The sequence below is a fragment of the Diabrotica virgifera genome, chromosome 9 (assembly GCF_917563875.1).
Source record: "Diabrotica virgifera virgifera chromosome 9, PGI_DIABVI_V3a".
NCBI lineage: Eukaryota > Metazoa > Arthropoda > Insecta > Coleoptera > Chrysomelidae > Diabrotica > Diabrotica virgifera.
In genome coordinates, this window is record NC_065451.1 from 164,955,425 (window position 1) to 164,977,086 (window position 21,662).

The window sequence follows — 21,662 nt, forward strand, 5'->3', positions numbered from 1 at the left end:
TAAACGAGGTAAAATTTCAAAAAATTGGCCACTGGATATTAAAGGGTGTACTATTCAGTGATTGTGACTGTACGTACATTGCATTTAAGTGATAATAAGAATGAATTATTCTAAATAGCAAAATTCTGAAAAGATAAAAACCTCTACCAGAGTCTCACTTTACTCATTTTAATTGTGCCCAGAAGGTGAATTGGTTTGTTTATTATCTAGAAACCATAATTATTATATTTTATATGACCATAAATTCTACATTCTATTATTATTATTAAAGGCCTGCCTATTACTGCTATTAGAACCTGTTTTAAAAGTAAACCTCGTACCTTAACAACACTTTCTCAAATATTTTAGTTAGCACCAACACAATAAATCTTTTATAATTTTACCATTTACCATATAAAATGATTTTCTGCTAAATTAAGAAAATAACTTACCAATTTTATAGCGAAACGTCGACCTGAAAATAAATTTGAAATTAATAAAATGACACTAAAGGCTTTGTTGGTTCAATGACCAAGCATTATAGGCCAGTCAATGAACGTCAAATACGGCGATACCGTGTAATTTTTCGGTGTCACCAATAGTACGGGATCCGAATTTAGGTCGATCTGTACTCATCTGCTTGCCGGATGAAACATTTTTTTTATTAAATTTCATAAATAGACAAATATTTCTAGCATGGGCTGCCTATTAAAATTGTGTCACAGCTATCCTTAAGGGGGGGGGGAGGCGTAGGCGTTGAAATCAATATCTCGAGCACATTTTTTTTGAATGTATGGTAAAATTATTTTATTTTTAAATTAAATAGGCATATTCAGTAAAATTCATTCATATTTTCAAACATATTCATACATAGTTTGAAAAAATTCAAACATATTTTATTAGCTAATGACTTTTTCGAGGTAAGTCGAGTTTTCAGTTTTATCGACTTTTGACTTTTTATATACCTCAGAAGCCAAAATAACGATTTTTTTGTGCAAAGAAGGGTGAAAATCAACTTATTTATTATTGTTAAAAAAAAATAAGCATAAAACAAAAAAGACCTCGACAGCGCTACCTCAAGTAATGTCTAAAGAAAATACATATACATATACAACATTCCAGGTGGGTCGGTCAACTAGTTTTTGAGTGACAATGTCTACAGGCATTGAAAAAAGAATTTTTGAGAAAAACGCGCTTGAAGTATTGTCAACTTTTATTTTCACTTTATTTTTTGTCTGTCCAATCGTAAAGTGATGCACACGGGAATATGTTTTTGAATCGCGGGGTAATTTACAAATGAGAAAATGAGAACAGCTGTTGACCTTTCTTACTGCGATCTCTCAAGTTACGGTCTCTGCATTTTGGTTAAAAATAATCGTTTCACGATTATTTTTAACCAAAAAAAAAAAACAACCCACAAAATAAAGTTTTTTTTGACAGTTTAAAACGTTTTGGTGAGTTTTCCCCGACAAGTGCTTCATTTTTGTTATTTCACGTTGAATTATTAGATTTGGGATTTAACGAATAAAACCTATATTTCATGCGATATAACTTTACTTCTACTATATCCATAGACTTAAATACATGATGTTTCATTGATAATTGGAAATATTTTAACTGTAGATTCCTGGGTTCAAAATATTACGGTTTAAACCAAATCACCAAGTCAGAAAATGGTTCCTTAGCGTGTGCACACTACGAAGACCAAAGGATGGTATCCTAGCCTAGAGCATAGTATCCTACTGTTCATATTCGTGAATTTTGGCATTCTAAATAATGCATTTATTTTACATAGCGATCGATAATATAGTTTCGATCGCCAGGTAAAATAAATACAATATTTTAAATGCGAGAATTCACGAATATGAAGATTAGGATACTATGCTCTAGGCTAGGATACCATCCTTTGGTCTCCGTAGTGAGCACACCCTTTTAGAGAGCCAGAGCTCTTTGAAGATGGCGTCTTTTAATTAGTTTTTTTTTAATATCTCCAGAATGGTTCTATTTAGAATAACCAAAACTGGTATCCAGAGATAAATCGATTTCATAAATTTCGAATTTCTAGTACCGGTCATAGGTGTCCCTTTTGGGTAGGGCAACGGTTTTTTTAACGGTTTTTTTATATTTTTTGCCTTTCACTTTTAACCATTTTTGACACTAGCTTATGAAATTGTGAGGTACTCTAGTACTAAAATGTACTTTTGCTTGCTTTATATCGGTAGAAAGCCCCCGTTATCTAGAAAAATCGTTTTGAAAAATTTGCGTTTTTTAACTTTAAAAAAATTTTTTCAATAAAAACTATTTAAAAAAAACGAAAAGAGGTACGTTTATTTATCTACTAATTTGATCTACACTATCGCCAATGCACAATATAATTTTGAAAGCCAATAAACCTCACTTACTTACTTTCTTATCCGTGGCTTTACACAGCATATTATGTTAAAAGCCTCTTTATAAAGAAGAAAAGCCTCTTTATAAACACGTTCGAAATTCCATTTTATTAAATGTATGAACCACGTTGCGAAACGGTGAAACTTATGACCTAAAAGTTATTTCTGAGAATTTAATGAAAAATCCTTTATAAAAGGTATAAAATGCATTAAAATCCCTTTAAGTGCTACAGAACGTTTTCGATACTTAAAATATCATCAATGTTTAGAACTGGTTGATCAGAAGCTGAGCCACCAAAGAAATACCAGAGTATAAACCCTTTAAATGGTATAAAAATTTGTTATATTAGCATATTTGCTTAAAATTCCAAACGATGGATAAAACTCGTTACTTTTGATTTAGACGGTATAGACAGAGTTTTTTAATGTTTTTTCCAAATTTTGTTCAAATTCAAAAAACGAACAAATTTCCAATCGATTTTTTTATAAAACGGTGTATGCTACCGACTAAAAGCAAGAGTACCTTTTAGTACTAAAATGCCTCAGAACTTAATAATCGAGTGTCAAAAAGGAAGCGTGTCTAAATAGAAGCGTTCTAGTGGTATTTAAAAAACGAATAAAAACGCCATCTTTAAAGAGCTCTAAGAAGCATTTTCGAGCTAGGTGATTTGGGTTAAACCCAAGTATTTTGAGCCCACGAATCTACAGTTAAAATATTTCCAATTATTTATTGAAAAACCCAGGACGCCATATTTTTTGTTGTTTCTAGACTACATGTTTTAAAAGAATTTTTTTTTATAACATACTTTTGAGTTATTTGCAAAGAACCATATAAAAACGAGGTTTTTTGTTGACAAATGAACATTTAGTGAAAAAAATCTACAGAACAAAAGCTGCTTAGAATTAGTCAGTTTATCTACTTTCGGATTTATTTTGAACGTAAGTTTTTCACCCGCGGGAAGGGGTTAAAGGGGCAAATCAGGGCTCCAAATGTAAAGTAGAGGGTACTCGGAACCGAATCCAACTTTTCAAGCAAATCCGTTTTGACGACAAAAATTACATTTCAAAACGGTCATTTACTGGGCTACAAGCATCAGTTGTAAAAATTGTATGCCATGCCAAAGATCTGCGATTACCAATTCAAATTTCTTTGGGATGTTAAGCCGTGCGACAGAGATGATGTCTTTATTGTAGTTATGATTAATTCGGAATTTTTGGTATGTCTTAATGTTCCGTGGACTTAACATTTATTGGGACAATGTAAAAAGAATTTTAATTTAATGGCTGATTATAAATGACAATCGTTTTGATTATACAAAATATGGTTTTAGGAACAAAATTGTTGTCCAGCAATGGGTTCTGTTTTATATCAATTATTAGCAAATATATTTATGGAATATTTTAAGACAAATATTAGTAAAAACGATTTTTAGTCCTAGAATATGTGATTTACTTTAAGACCTACATTTTTGTTACACCCAGTATAAAGTTATCAGAGATTTTTCGGATTATATAATATTTTGGTTAATTTCAAAACTTTCGGGCTCGGTATTTGTCCTTTGTCAGAAGACTCCCTTATTTCCTTCCTGTTTAATTTCCAGTATAATACTAATACTAATCTTTACTCTGGCATTCCCTGAATTTTGATACTTGGTGGATTAAACGGGGAGCGAAGCGTTCTAGCTTCCCTCCACATTAGTTATCCCGAAATATTAACAAGAGGTGGAAGCCGTTTTCCGTCCATATTAAAATGAAAATGAACCTTTTCAATAATTCACTGGTTAATCAAATCCCAGCCGAAATCTCGGGGAGAGAGCCGCAAGACGAATTTGAATAGGGTTTCATAATTGTATTTAGTTTTGGAATTTATGGACGCGTCCCTTTAGTCCAGTCGAGTTAACTTATCACGGCCAACTACGTTTCTGGTCTGGCCACGATGTTTTCTTAATGGTACTATTAAATTAAACTATCAAAGTCCATTTACTAGCAAGTTACGACAAATATATCCTAAATTCTAATTAGTGGTCAAATAAATCAATAGGCCTTCGTATTTGGAACTTAAATAATACAGTATGCGGCAAAATAAACAGTACTGAAATCAATATTGAAATGTTTATGATTATTTATATATTTAATATATTTGATATAGATTTGCAAATCTTATTCACGACAACATTCTCGATAAAACAGATGTTAAAGATGCCTTCTGACACAAAAAAATCTTTAATTCTAGTCCGCAATTGCGGAATGTCAGACGGTGGATCCGTCTGCATCCATCAGCATTCCCCATATGTACGCAATCATGTGGCGTTACGTCTTAGACCAAGAGGCAGCGCTGAAAAATCTCTTTGAGTTTACTAAAGCTAGATTTTTCACAGTTGATTACTGTGAGTGTGTAGAGAAACATACTGCGGTCGGTCAAGCGAAACGTAGAACAGGAGTTACTGAGAGGGTATCAAAGTTGCTTTCCTACGAAGGTAATTATTTCCATTTACTAAGGCTGAAAATCCGTACACAAATTCTAAATTAAATATAAATAAAAGTTATTATAGTCGGTCAGCTATATGACGGCACAGAGCAGGTCGATCGGCCGCATAGGCGATTGAGTAAATAAAGCATTTTGGCTCGCAATTTTTTCGTCCAGTATGGATTTACTTGAAATTATCACAGAAGGTAGGGAAGAGTCCAAGGATCATTTTATATATCATGCCGCTATCATACGCTAAAACCTTGGGAGTGGTTGCCACCCCATCTCGGGGGTGGGAATTTTTTATTACTTTTTAACCATATAATTCCATGGAAAAAGTGATTCTAAGACAAAAATGTTTTTTACATTTTCTTCGTAAAACTAATATTTTTCGAGTTATTCGCGCTTCAAAATAACAGTTTTTCGACGAAACAATCGACTTTTTTGAAAATACCTCGAAAAATATGCATTTAATCAAAAAAACTGTAGATATCGAAATTATATCTTTTAGTAATACAAACCAAATTCTTTTCCTATAATATCTTTAAGACTAATACAACCCGAGATACGGCATGTTAAAAGTTAGCTTTTTTTGTCAAATGCACAATTTGAAATATTCAAAGCGAAATAATGGAAAAAATTTGCATTTTTCGAGGAAAACTTAAATAATCTTTTTTCAAGCATACAATTAGACCTTTCAAAAAAAAATAATAAAAAGTTTCTAGCATGAAAATTAAACGACTTAAAAAAATGTCGGTACCTGCTTTTCTCTACGAAAAAAGCAGTAAAACAACCCCCTAACTACCTTCCTAATTCAAAATTGGTCTCACGTTTCTGTAGTTTCTTTTATATTTATATTATCAATACACTTAAGGAGTTTAACCTATTTAAAATGCCTAATTTTGGAAAAATTGGAGTTTAAAGAAAAATTTATTTTTTGCAATTTGGTATTTTTCACCTTTTACTTCAAAATATCTCCGAAAATACTGAAGATATGAGAAAAATTATATACTACTAAATTGTAGCTTTTTTAATGAATAAAATTACCCTGTACATAGATTTTCATTACAGTGAATAGTTAGACAGATACAGCTGTTTAAGTCCTCTATTTACCAGCAAACACCCCCTTATTCGAGCCCTTTAAACCCGCCCCAATTAAAATCTAAGGCATCGTACGGAATTTAATTTACACAGTCTTATAGCTTTTTAAAAATCCTACAAAATCATTTTTGAGGGGTCTTATTACTGAGAGGGTATCAAAGTTGCTTTCCTACGAAGGTAATTAAATCCATTTACTAAGGCTGAAAATCAGTACACACTGAGATATAATATTTTTCCACAATTAGGCATTTTAAATAGGTCAAACTCCTTGAGTGTATTGATAATAAAAGGAACTACAGAAAGGTGAAGACCAATTTTGAAATAGGAAGGTAGTTAGGGGGTTGTTTCCACTGATTTTTTTCGCAGAGAAAAGCAGGTACCGACATTTTTTTGATTAAAGTCGCTTAATTTTCATGCTAGAAACTTTTTATTATTTTTTTTGAAAGGTCTAATTGCATACTTGAAAAAAGATTATTTAAGTTTTCCTCGAAAAATGCAAATCTTCCCATTATTGGGCATTGAATATTTCAAATTATGCATTTGACGAAAAAAGCTAACCTTTAACATGCCGTATCTCGGTTTGTATTGGTCTTAAATATATTATTGGAAAATAATTTTTGTTACTAAAAGATACAATTTTGATATCTACAGTTATTATGATTAATAGTATATTGTACAACAAGTGAGAAAAAAGACATATTTTTCACGAGCGCAGAAGTTTGTTGGCACGAGCCGAGGCACGAGGCGAGGGCCGCAAATCAAGAAATATGTCATTTTCTCATGTCTTGTACACTTTACTTTTTCTATGGATGCGGTTTTGTTAAGAGTTTAAACTTCAAAATTAAATAATTTACTTGCTTTTAGGTATATTATATGTATAAATGGAAATAAAATACATATACATGTAGGTATTTTATATTCTTAAAATTTACATACCTTATGTTTTAAAATTCTAATTAACAGTTATTTTTCAACAGTTTTGAAAGGTATTTAATTCCTGGTAAATTTTGCTTTGACACATTTGTTTGACAACATTAATTGTGTTTGTATTGTGCATGTTACCATGGAAACGGCGATCATATGTATTCAAACCGGCCGAGAACCCGTGACAAAAAATATTTCTCACTGCAATGGCCGACTTTTCTCACTACGTGAGGAATTGTTCGTTTTGAATGTATGTAAGTAGTGAGAGAAGTTGCATATTGTATAGCATCCATAGAAAAATGCATATTTTTCGAGGTATTCGAAAAATATTAGTTTAGTTAGGAATATTAATAGGTTATTAATATTAGTGAGGAAAAACTGTTATTTTCAAGCGCGAATAACTCGAAAAATATTAGTTTTACGAAGAAAATGTAAAAAACAGTTTTTTCGTAGAATCACTTTTTCCATCGAATTACATGGTTAAAATGTAATAAAAAATTCTCACCCTCGAGGTGGGGTCGCAACCACCCCAAGGTTTTAGCGTATGATAGCGGCATGATATAGAAAATGATCCTTGGACTATTCCCTACCTTCTGTGAAAATTTCAAGTAAATTAATGCTGGACGAAAAAATTGCGAGCCAAAATGCTTCATTTCCTCAATCGACTATTGGGGCCGACCGACCGGCTCTGTCCCGTCATACAGCTGACCGACTATAATAACTTTTATTTATATTTAATTTAGAATGTGTGTACTGATTTTCAGCCTTAGTAAATGGATTTAATTACCTTCGTAGGAAAGCAACTTTGATGCCCTCTCAGTAACCCCTGTTCTACGTTTCGCTTGACCGAACGAGGTATGTTTCTCTACACACTCACAGTAATCAACTGTGAAAAATCTAGCTTTAGTAAATTCAAATATATTTTTCAGCACTGCCTCTTCGTCTATCTGGTGAGTGGCGATCTCGCAAAATGATCACGCAGTATTCGAAGAGACTCCCTGGCCGTGTGACAGGTTGCCTCGTCCTTCTGAAACCATTGTTGATTTTAAGCTTGGTTTTTGTGACCTTTTCCGTATGACCGAAAACAGCACTTCACGATAAAAAAAATTCTGCAAAACTGAGAACCATCTTGAAGCACCTGACATTAACACGTCATTCACATATGTTATAACGACGTTCGAAAATCACCCAGTGCGTTTCGGCGCATGACACATAAAAATTTGAGGCATGCGCATTTCAGTACTGTTTATTTTGCCGCATCATACCGTATTTCAATCGGACTTTAAAATTATAATTATTGTATAACTCAACATTTTTCTACGATTTTGCTTCCAATATTTTATCCTGAAATTTGCTAAATCATTTTTTGATACTTGTAACATTTCTTACCAAACCATTTTTTTGCTTCTGTCACTTGGCTGTAAAAACTTCGTACCAAGAAAATATACCGTGACGGTACTCCGTACCGTCCTTTCGTTGAATTACTCCAAGCAACCCTATGTTCTTCAAAATGTCTAAAAACATAATGACTATTTTGATCTTAGATATGGCTGCCCTGAAAAGTTAGATCCATGAGCATCTATATCATTCTCTCAAGTTGCGCAGCTATGAGATTCTTCTATGAGTTGACAACCAGGATACCCAAGATATTGCGTGCTGTCTCCACTACTTTTTAATGTCTACAGTGAAGCGGTATTTCAAGAAGCGCTCTCAGATTCAATAGAAGGATATATCTATAATATATCTATCAATGGAGAAGTTTTGAACAACTTACGTTTTGCAGACGATACAGTAATAATAACGGATAACAACAATGATTTACAGAACTGAATGCAACGCCCTAATGAACGTTGTTATGAGTACGGACTGAAGATGAATTTGAAGAAAACTAAATGCATGATCATGACTAAATCGGCACACGCAAACATCCAATTAACTATTGAAGATACTGTAATTGAGAGTGTGGTTAACTACAAATACTTAGGAACATGGATAACATCAAATGTAGACCAAACCAAAGAAATTAAGACACGTATATTGAAATAGCACGTGCATCATTCATTAAACTTGAAAAGTTTCTTTGTTGTCGGGATATAAGGTTAGAACTACGTCTAAGGATACTTCGATGAATTTTGGTGTTACAGAAGAATCCTACGAATATCATGGATTCAAAGAATGTCAAACGTGAAAGTAACTATGGAAAAGGGATAGAAGGATAGAAAATCAACCGGAAATAATACTATCTATCAAAAGACGAAAACTTGAGTACTTGGGACACGTAATGAGAGGGCAAAAATACTCATTACAACAACTTACTATGCAAGGCAAAATCCGAGAAAAGCGAAATGTGGGAAGATGAAGATTATCCTGGCTTAAGAACTTACGGGAATGGTTCGAATCCAGTAGTGCAGAGCTATTTAGAGCAACAGTCAACAGGGTCCGCATTGCCATGATGATTTCCAACCTTCGATAGAAGATGGAACTTAAAGAAGAAGAGATTCTTCTCCTGCCCTGGATTTTTACTGAAATAACTAATTCAAACACGTAAACTAAAATCTTTCTACACGTATAACATGTCACAGATACTGAAGCTTTCTATTTTGATTGTTTCTATTATTTTCCTACTCTAGTGCATTCTTCTCATTGCTTCACTGTTTGTTACATGGTCAATCAAAGGCTTCCAGTTTTTTAATGGTCGCCACGTTCAAGGTACATGCCTCCTTACATATAGTGTTGTCAAGAAAATATAACATCTTGTTGTCAAATCAAGCTGCAGATCCCTAGTACAAAGCACCTTCCTCAGTTTGTTAAAAATTTTACGTGCGTTTTCTATGCGCACTCTAATATCTTTGGGGTAATCATTCGTGTGATTGACTCTTTTACTATACATAATACATTAATACATTAGGAAATTGTTGCACTTTATGGAGTCATGCCAGTGTATAATGCACATTCATTTTTCAAATTTAATTCATATTAACGTAAAGTAGAAATAAAATTTTATTCGTTTCCTTGTATAGAGATCGGTAGAATTCTGGTGCAGCTTTGCTCTCTAATCCAATTTGACTGGAAAATTTATGTATTTTAATATTTGTTTTTTTTAAATGGTGTTACAATTAACTGTTATACCATAGCTTTCTTTCCATTTGAGATTGGAATAAAGACGTGTCCCCCTTTAATTTTTTAAACCTAGCAAAATTCGGGAACGGTTTTTAATTTCGACTCCCTCACAAAAACCCTAAATGAACGTTATAATCTTGCCATAAATCTTCAGAGGCATTATTTACTGAAAAGTCCCGTCTCCTTTTTTTTTGTCTTGATGACTGTATCCTCTAAATGAAGCTTCATTGTAAGAATGCACAATAAAAAAATTCATCACTCTTTGTTACCCTCCAGAGCTCCCTTAGGGCAGCATATTTCCCTTGTTTCTTTAAAAAAACACATCTTGAGGCTGTTAACAGTATTAAAATATAACCATTTCGAGGGCGTACTTTTTTCTAATATGTAGGGGGAGATTTTCAACATTCCTTCCGGGTTATTATTTTCCTCTAATAACATTGCCACGTAGATTTGCTTCGTTTCTGCAAAGGAATTTCATACACTGGTAAAAATCGATTCCGTTCGGCTTATTTTCGTCTCAGTTGTAGGACTCCAAATAAAACCCCGCTAAATTTTACGAAAATGAACTGTTTTATTTTGTGTTTTTGTCTATTTCACAGATATGGACATAAATGTTACACTACAGAAAATAATTATACAGGGTGCCCGAAAAGATTGGTCATAAATTATACCACAGATTCTGGGGCCAAAAATAGGTTGATTGAACCTCACTTACCTATATACAATAGTGCACACAAAAAAAGTTACAGCCCTTTGAAGTTACAAAATGAAAATCGATTTTTTTTCATATATCGAAAACTCTCAAAGATTTTTTATTGAAAATGGACATGTGGCATTTATATGACAGCAACATCTTAAAAAAAAATTTAAGTAAAATTTGTGCACCCCATAAAAATTTTATGGGGGTTTTGTTCCCTTAAAGCCCCCCAAACTGTTGTGTACGTTCCAATTAAATTATTATTGTGGCACCATTAGTTAAACACATTATTTCTAAAACTTTTTTGCCTCTTAGTACTTTTTCGATAAGCCAGTGTTTATCGAGATATTTTGAATATTTGTCGAATCCACCACATATTTGTATATGGTTAAGAACGATTATAGAGACCTGTTAATAATCTGAAAATTTATTTATAATTTACATTTTTAGGTATGTTTTGAAAAAGAAGCTACATCTCGATAAAAGGTGACTTATGAACAAAAGACTAAGAGGCAAAAGTTTTAAAAATACTGTGTTTAACTAATGGTACCACAATAATACTTTAATTGGAACGTACACAATCATTTAGGGGGTTTAAAGGAACAAACCCCCCATACAATTTTTACGTAAATATATTGAAAAAGAAGCCGCATCTCAATAAAAACTGACTTATCGAAAAAATACTAAGAGGCAAAAATGTTTTAAAAACGTCGTGTTTCACTAATGGTACCACAATAATCAATTAATTGGAACGTACAAAAAAGTTTGGGGGGGTTTAAGGGAACAAAATCCCCATAAATTTTTTATTAGGTGGACAAATTTCACTAAAATTTTGTTTCAAGATGTTCCTGCAATAAGAGTGATACATGTCCATTTTCAATAAAAAATATCTAATAGTTTTCGATATATTGAAAAAAATCGATTTTCATTTTGTAACTTCAAAGGGCTAAACTTTTTTTATGAGCCCATTTGTACTAAGGTAAGTTAGGTTAAATCGAACTATTTTTGACCCCAGAATGTGTGGTATAATTTATGACCATTCTTTTCGGGACACCCTGTATAATTAGTACAACATTTTTTTAGCAACTTCTTGACTTTTTTATCAGTTGACATTGTTGCACGATTTACTTGGAGGGATTCAATTGCTAAGAGAAAACAACTGGGCTTAAGAGTTAGCAAATTTTACTGGATGTTATGTCGTAAATCACAATAAATACTTGGAAAAGTCATTGTAAAACCGATATTGAGCTACGGAACTCAATTGTAAGAACAGTTTTTTTTTCTTTTTTTTTTCCTAAATTACTTAGGATTATCATAAACGCTCTATGGTTTGTAACGAAGGGTACTATTTTTCGTTATCTTAAAATGAAATTTGTCAAAGAAGAAATATCCTACTTATCCTAGAAGTATGACGAACTCAACGAAAAACACCCCAACGCATTGGCTCAACCCCTAATGAAATGTCCCCTTCAGCGAAGATAAATATTAGTACTGTACTACAGTGTAGTATTATATAGTAGCTAAGTCTCCCAAACCCAACAGAAGATAAGTAAAAGGAAAGTGTCACTGGACAGTTTTCCTAAATGTTTTGTTACTGTTATTATCATTTGCCTATTGTAACCAGTCTTCCCACAGAATGAATAATAATTTAAGATGTGTAGTGTTAATCGTATAGTAATTAAGAGTAGCTAATACGGTGTTTTAACCACGCTCAGTTCTCCTTGATGTATGGGATGTATTATAGGGGTAGTACCTTTCTATCGGAACGGCCACATCGAGCGTCATGGACGGGAGATGGTTCTTGATAACTGGTCCCCATAAGACATCCAACTCTCATTTATGGCTCCTCGTGCCACATTCCGGGCAACTGCATTGGCCTGCAGGCTAAACTAAGTGAGGGTAACCAGATATGGTGAAATCTGCCGAATGATTGCCGGTATATGCAATCCCACCACTTACTGGCCAACAGCTTCGGGCGGATGAGCTAGTATGTGGAAGGGCACTCTTTTGTCCTGAGATCGAGAAATCGGTCTCGAAGGCGGATGAACCAAGGATGGTCAACGGTGGAAGGATGCAGAAGGCAACGGGGAACCACTGCATTAAAGACTGATAGAGTACCCCTAGTTAAGTCATTACGGTGTACACCAAAAATAGTGGAAACTCTACTGATCATGGGAATCGGATACCAAGATCCGGCAGAGAGAGAAAAGCACAAGGCTACAAGGCTCACTCGGTCGTAAACCTGCAAAATCCTTTAAAAAAATGCAGAAACCAACAACTTTAAGAGTTGCAACGTGGAATGTGAGAAGTTTGTTCTCTGCAGGAAAACTGGATAATGTTGAACAAGAAATGAATAGACTAAACATCGATGTTTTAGGAATCAGCGATACACAATGGCCAGGATCCGGGAAATGTTCAACACGAAATGATGGCGTATTTTATTACTCCGGAATCAACAACAACACCCATCGGTACGGAGTTGGAATCATCATTTCAAAGAAATGGAAAAATTCTCTGATTACCTGTACTCCTTACTCAGAACGCTTAATATTAATACAAATTAAAGAAAGACATAACTTAATAAATCTTATTCAAGCCTATGCACCAACAGCAGATAAAGATGACGATGAAATAGAACAATTCTACAACGACTTAGAAGAAATGCTGAAAGCAATAAAAAAGCAACACATTAACATAATAATAGGCGATCTTAATGCCAAGGTCAGTCAAGGTAAGGTAGGAGAACATGTAGGAAACTATGGACTTGGAAACAGAAACGACAGAGGAGATCGATTGATTCAATTTTGCCAGAGCGAAGACTTCGTAATAACAAACACTCTTTTTAAATTACCTCCTCGGCGATTATATACGTGGACATCTCCACAACATACCAAAGAAAAAATAGTGAGAAATCAAATAGACTACATTCTGATAGCAAGGAGGTATCGTAATGCTGTTAAATGTACTAAGACGTACCCAGGAGCTGATATAGGCTCAGATCATAATCCGGTAGTTACTGTGATAGAGGTGAGACCAAAAAAGATAAGGAGACCACAAAGAAAGACACTAGATTTAGTTAAACTTAGAAACAAAAATATACAACAAGAAACAGGAGAAGAAATAAATGAAAACCTCAGTTCAGTGCAACAACAAATTAACGATACAGATAACGTTAACCAAAAATTAAAGTACATAAATACAGCTATACAAACAGCAGGAAAGAGACATCTGACAAAAACGACAACAAAGAACAAGGGGTGGATGACACAGGACATACTAGACTTGATGGAACAAAGAAGAAATATGAAGAATTACCTAGACAAATACAAAGAAATAAACAAACACATAAAAAAGAGAATAAAAGAAGCCAAAGAGGCGTGGATTAAAGAACAGTGTGAAGAAATGGAAATCTATGAGAAAAAGTACGATGCGTTCAATATGCACAAAAAAGTAAAAGAGATAACAGGAAGCATAAAGAAATGCCAAATAGGTAAACTTAAAGACAAAGATGGAAACCTTATTGTAGATCTAGAGAATAAAATAAAAAGATGGACAGAATACCTGAATGAATTATTTGAAGACGATAGAAACAACTTAACTCAGATAATCAATGCAACTGGGCCAGACATATTGAAAGAAGAAGTAGAATACGCAATAAGAAACGCTAAAAATGGAAAAGCAAACGGACCTGATGAAATCCCTACAGAACTGCTGAAGCTTTTGAATGTTCAATCCGTAACCATAATATTGCATATATTCAATACAATATACAGTACTGGTATAATACCACAAGAATGGTTGCTGTCTACGTTTGTCACCATACCGAAGAAAACTAAGGCAGTGCAATGTTCAGATCATCGAACAATCTCCTTGATGAGTCACCTGCTTAAAATATTTCTTAGAGTCATCCACAACCGAATATATCAAAAACTAGACATCGATATTAACGATACACAGATGAGATTCAGAAAAGGATTAGGTACAAGGGATGCTCTCTTTGCCCTGAACGTTCTAACACAGAGATGCCTAGATGTTAACCAAGAGGTACACGCCTGCTTTATAGACTTTGAAAAGGCCTTTGACAAAGTACGCCACAGTAAACTCAAATAAATCCTGGAGAGTAAGAACATTGACACCAGAGACATACAAATAATATTAAATCTGTACTGGAATCAGCGAGCTAATATAAAAATAGAAGACCAAACATCGGACGAAATAGAAATACGTAGAGGGGTACGACAGGGTTGTATATTGTCACCGCTCTTGTTTAATATCTACAGCGAACAAATATGCCAAGAAGCTCTCTCATATGCAAACGAAGGGATAATAGTCAATGGAGAAGTTATCAATAACATTCGATATGCTGACGATACTGTGATAATGGCAAGAACAGCGGAAGATCTACAACATCTAGTTGAAAGTATGAATGAGATATGTAATAACTACGGCATAAGGATGAACGTCAAAAAAACCAAATATATGACCTTCAGTAAGAATCCAATAAATGACACTAGTATCACAATAAACGGTACCCAACTTGAAAAAGTAAACGAATACAAATACTTGGGAACCCTTATCAATGAAACAGGTGACCAAAATCACGAGATAAAAAGACGTATTGAAATTGCCAGGCCTACTTTTATAAAAATGAAAAAATTATTTTGTAATCGTGATATTAGTATTCATCTACGAACTAGAATGTTAAAATGCTATGTATTCAGTACTTTGCTCTACGGTGTTGAGTCATGGACTCTTAAACAGAGGAATATTAAAAATCTTGAAAGCTTTGAGATGTGGTGCTACCGCCCTATACTAAGAATAAGTTGGGTGGATAAAATTACAAATGAAGAAGTAATACGCAGAATAAATAACAAGCCAGAAGTTCTACTGAATATAAAAAAGAGAAAACTTGAATACTTAGGCCACCTGATGAGGGGACAAAAGTACACATTCCTACAAAACATAATGCAAGGAAAAATCCAAGGACGAAGAAATCCAGGCCGTAGAAGAATGTCCTGGATGAGAAATTTGAGATAGTGGTTTGGCTGTACCACTAACGAATTGTTCAAAACAGCAGTAAATAAAATTAGAATCGCCCTAATGATATCCAATCTCCGATAGGAGAGGCACTCAAAGAAGAAGAAGTTCTCCTTATGATTTACCAAATAAGTTTTTATACTACCTCTGATAGATTAAGGTAAGGGTTTCAAGTCCTGGATAAAGGTTGGTAATCAGGAACACCATATTTCCCATCAATCCTTTATTGTTTCTCCCAATACATTGATTAAATACATTTGATACTTAGTTGATGACGGTAATCATTATATTTTACCCAAAGGTAACACTCTTAGACAAGCCCACAATCTAACTATCTCTCTTCAATCTATTCGCATCCTCCTTATCTATTACATCAATATGTTTGTATATATGTATTTTCTTTCGTTACTGTGTCAAGTTTATCGTGATATAATATGTTATTGCTTACCTAGCGGAAATCACTATGTCATCAAAATACACATCGTTGTGTGTTCCCCATATTCGTAGGTAAACAATTGATTATGTGTTTTGTTATTTAACAATCAATGAATTATATCGTACCAGTTCAAAAAATGGAAGAAATAGTAATAAATAATAAAAGCCATTTATGAGATTTCGTCATACACCTACCAATACAATAAGGCTAGGAGTCTCATTAGAATAAAAACTAATATTCAAAGACCTTAGAGGCACGATAAAAGGAAAACTGAAGGAAAACCTCAAGCACTTCAAGCCTCCAATATGAGAATGTGAGAGAAAGAGAATAGAATTATAAGTTCTGGTTGAAAAGAACAAACGGTTATTACTGCGCAATATTTTAGAGTAAAAAGTAGTAAAAATCACGGCGTAGGTAATAAACGCGAAGGTGTAGAAAGCGTAGTCATATTAACAGTGTAGATTTTTGCGCTTCCAGCTAAATTTCTTCGTATTGTCGTTGGAAAATCTCAAAGAGAATTCCAGGGAAAGCCCTGGTGATACATTCGAATTGGTAATAGGGTGAGAGCGCCTTTATATAGCTGACATTTATACGAAACAGAATTAGGAGGAGTTTTCTGGAATAACGCTGGATGGGTTATCATGAAAGTAGATAGTTTATGTTTAAGGGCAGCAATATTTCGTATTTTATATTTTTTATTTTAGATACTTTATTAAAAGAAGTAGCAAAAATAACTCCTGTATTGATATGAATTATCATTTTAATAACTGTGCTTTGGTTATCTGTATAATTTTATTTCAACGGCACTATCGTTTATATTAATTATTAAAATACCTATACTATATGCGAGGCATAACTTAGGGATATATGGGCCATTCCACGAACATACGCCTGTTTTGGATTACTTCGACAACGAATATTTTACTGTGCAACATAAGAAGTACGAAAGTAAATAGCGCTAATAATTATTTCAATAAACAACAATGTAATTTGGAATTTACTTTCGTTCTTCTTATTTTGCACAGTAAAATATTCGTTGTCGAAGTAATCCAAAACAAGCGTATGTTCGTGGAATGGCCCATAGCTACAATTATGCTCATTTTGAAATAACAATTGATTTTTTCGTGAACAGATTAACTTATTAGGTTAATTTTTATTAGTCTTTTAGATTTTAGAATTATGCGATTGATCAGCATCTTATCAATTCAATTAATTAATTAATTATTTTAACGGCTACTCATGGAAACAAAACCAAAATGTAGTAAATCTTTCTAATAAAAAAATGTTCTCAGGGCTAATTGATTTTAATATATCACCTTTAGTTTGTGGCTTCTAGTATTTCTCGTTGCTTACTTTGTCAAGGACAAAACAGGGAAAATAAATATGCTCACAATCATATAAATTTTAAAAATATTATTTATTCATATACTATACCATAAATATAAGATTCAAAATGTAGCTAAAACTTTGTTCTCTCATAAAGTTATTTTATCTACTAAAAATAATCTGTAATTCTACTATCTCATTTTCTTTTAACAAAATTGTATTTAAATGTTTCGGTGGACTGTTCTTATTATTATAAAAAAAAACAAAATTTAATTTTCACCTTTTAAATAGATTACTTATGTCCTCTCTGAATTTATGAATGAATAAATTATGCTGTAAAACTGTTAAATTGACAAAAAACAAATATGGTATGTAATATCAAACAACTCTCTCTTTTCACAAATAATCTGACTAACCTTATCTATCTTCTTAAATTCTTCTCATGGATTGTATTGTCCTCGTTTCTCCCACACGTACTCCTTGGATGCTGCAACTGTTCTTTTTGTCCAAACTGTTTCCCAAACAAAAACAGCACTCGCTTGAAATCTCTCCTCAATTTAGTCTCTGACTCGATACCAACAATATCAATCTTTATAATTCCAAGATCTTTTCTCTCAGCTCGATATCTTGTGCAAAACTGATACAAATCGGCTACTCGTTCCAGACAGAAAACTGGAATCTATTCGGACACGAGGAGATTTTACTTCTCGACTCGATCACGATTTCGTCTCAACAGAAATCTGCTTACACCGCCACCAAATTAACCACTTTACACAAAATCACTACTTTCCAAACTCGACTGGTCTCTTCAGATCTTAATTACACAGTAAATCTTTTTCCCTCATCAAACTTAGACTCAACATTCTATTCTCCCTCCATCGGTCTCTTTCGCCAATCACAAGCATTCTCTCAACATCACCTCCCTACTTTCATTTCTTAAGAACAAATAGTGTTGTATACAAATTTTCTGTCTTGTTAAATTTCCAGGAGATATTAAAATTAGCTTCTTTCTTATATCCTAGAAAAAAATCCTCTATTCTAAAACTAAACAAATCTGTTTACCGTCGTTGCTTTCGAGGAAATCATTTAAAAACGTCCTATTATTCACTCCAACCGCAAATACATCCACTTTCTAAAACCGATCGTAATTTAGTTCCACTGTTTTGAATTGTTAAGTCCGTTCGTAGAATCTTTATCACTACACTTTTCCTCTTTATCACGAAACACTGCTTACGACTAATTATATTATTTGTCGACCAGGTAAGCGGTGTGCACAGCGCAACATAAGAGAGACGAGATTGTTTAATGAAGGCTCTGTGATGTTGTGGGGTGGAATTTCCTTCAGAGTAAGTACGGATCTGTTGTCTACGTGGAGGCGCTTTAAATAGGAGGCTCTTTAAATTTCACAATCACTGAATAGTTTACACCCTTTAATATCCAGTGGCCAATTTTTTGAATTTTTACCTAGTTTAAACGCAACTTTTACGTCAAAGTGACGTTACCAGTGGCGGACCAAGAATAGGTTGATTGAAATTAAAAAATCAAAATAAAATAAATCTGACAACGTAGAATGAAGTAAACAATTCTGTTGTATGTAGGTACATATATTAATTTATTAAAATTCTTAAAATTTATCCACAAGGGAGTGGAAGTACGAAACGTTTTCGGTCAAACTGACCATCATCAGTGTAAACCTGTAAATAAGTGAACCACTTAGATTGAAATGCAAAAGGGTGAAATTTTGACAGTTAAAAAAAGAAAATGTGGTTACTTACGTCCAGTGTACAAGTAATTGAAACTAGCCACTTCAAAAGGTGTAAAAACCTCTAAATAACATTATTGCTACATTATAAGCTGTACAATAATCGACATTAGTCGATTTTTTTGATTAAATAATACGTCATCACGCCCAGACGGATGACGTCACTAGTATGATATTTATGCCAAAAAATTATAATTTAAAAATAAAAATCGATCTGTTTCGGGATTTATCTCAAGAGTCGCCCATTCTCAAGAAAATGAATTTATTTCAACTCAAACGTCCTCACTGTATTTGTTTATAAGCCAAAACATTGTTTATAACTTTAAAACAGTGCCGAGAAAGCCTAAATAATCCGATTTTAATTCTGTAAAGTGTATTAGATAGGTATAGAACCTCTTTATATGAATCATATTCAGATAGTTTTTAAAAAATTTAACTTTTTAAAAAAAATTTAGAGTGCAAAATTATTATGCAAAATCTAAAGTCGATTTTAATGAAATTCGGTGGACGGTTTAAGTATGCTGTAAGAAATTTTTAAGCAAATTATGACGGTTCTAAGTGCAACCACGGTGGTTGAAAAACATTGAATAAAAACAGCCTTTTTTGCCCCCTTATTTTCTATTTATTGCTATTTTTGCAGAAAGGGTAATAATTTAAGACATTTTTAACCAGTCGTATATTATACAAAATTTAATTATCTTTATTTTCTTTCCCTACGACTTTGTTCCAAACTGAATCGTTTTAAAGTTATAGGCAATAAAAGTGGAAAAAAATCGATATTTTTCGAAATTTTTAAATATTTAAATTTTTTTATTAATGTTCCGGGCATATTTGAGAACGAGCATAAGTCAATTATAATTATTAAAGTTGTCACCTAACTTTATCTGTAAAAATTCGAATGCCACCTCTCACATCCACCTCAGAACAGATCCGCCTGGTCTATTAAACCAGTAACCTAAAAACATACAGTCCCCACAACTGAAATTATATTAATAATTAAATAATTATATTGATTGAAATAATTATATTAATAATTATGAAATAATTATGTTAATAATTTCATATATGTACATGCCTTAATATCACATATGTTGCTAGACTAAGCCTTAAACAATCTGCTCCCATAGTTAGAGTTTTATTGTTATACATCCCCCCAACTTTCAGTGGTAATTCGAATGTTATTATTATTTTATTATTATTATGATTATTCGAAACTTGTTCCTTTTTATGAGCTCTGTGAAGTTGGCACCTCTAAATACGATTTTTTCAATTTTTTTTTTAATTTTCCGTCAAATGTCCACTCCTGTCCAGTAAAAATTTTTTTTGTCCACTTTTTGTTTATGAGATACTAAAAAAACGTGAAATAAGGCCCAACACCCCGAAGTCAAAAAAACGTCGTAAAAACTGATACGTTTGATTGTCCAACTGTTGTCCACACTTGTCCAGGCATTTTTTTTAATTGTCCACCTTTTATTTATTTAAATTAGCAATAATTATCGTTTGTTAGTAAAAATGCCAAAAAATGAGAATTTTTGGAAATTTTTTTCACGTTTGACTGTCCGTCGAATGTCCACCCTTGTCCAGCAAAAAGTTTTTTTGTCCACCTTTTTTGAAAAATATAGTTTAAAATAATTTTCGGACCGGGAAAAAGTACAGTTTTCCGAATTAGAGATAAAGTCTTCAAAACTGACAGGTTTCGATTGTCCAATAGTTGTCCACACGTGTTCAGGAATTTTTTTACTTTTCCACTTTTTTCTTCAGTATAGGAATAGTTGTAGTTTTTTAATAAAAATGTCAAGAAAAAAAAAAACAAATCTAATATTTACTTGTATGATTGAAAATCTCGGCTTCGCTTCTGTGTACAAACTTCACACTCGTAAATAAAATAAGTCCTAGTTATGTTACATACTATTTTTGAAATTTTTTTTCATATTTGATTGTCAATAGAATTTCCATCCTTGTTTAGCTAAAAGTTTTTTCTGTCCACCTTTTGTTCAAGAGATTTAAAAAAAAAAAAGAAGAAATAAGGCCTCCGCATTGAAAAAAGTTGTGAAAACCGATACGTTTAATTGTCCAACAGTTTTCCACACGTGTCCAAGCATTTTTTTACCTGTCCATCTTTCTTTTACATTTTATATCAATAATTTTAATTTGTTATCAAAATCTTCAGAAAATGCAAATTTTTGAAAAATTTGTCTTTCACGCTTGATTGTCTATCGAATATCCACTCTTGTCCAGCAGTAAGTTTTTGTTGTTCACCGTTTATGAAGAATATGGATTCAACCAGATAAATTGTTGCAAATATATCGATTTTGTTTTCTTTTCTTTACTTTATTAACTTATACTTTGTATTTATGTATATTTTTTTTTATATTGACGATTTATCAAATTTCAGAAAATTGTATTTGTTATTGTTATTGTTA

General features: G+C 32.9%; 1 protein-coding gene across 2 annotated transcripts in view; it reads right to left on the reverse strand.

The window, feature by feature from the left end:
• The window catches only part of LOC126892555 (irregular chiasm C-roughest protein-like), an 821,138-nt gene that overhangs the window by 729,523 nt on the left and 69,953 nt on the right, over positions 1 to 21,662 (reverse strand). For both annotated transcript variants that reach the window (XM_050662121.1, XM_050662119.1), the window contains exon 2: positions 432 to 454. The gene's annotated coding sequence lies outside the window, so the exon portion shown is untranslated. The remainder of the gene's footprint in view (positions 1 to 431; positions 455 to 21,662) is intronic.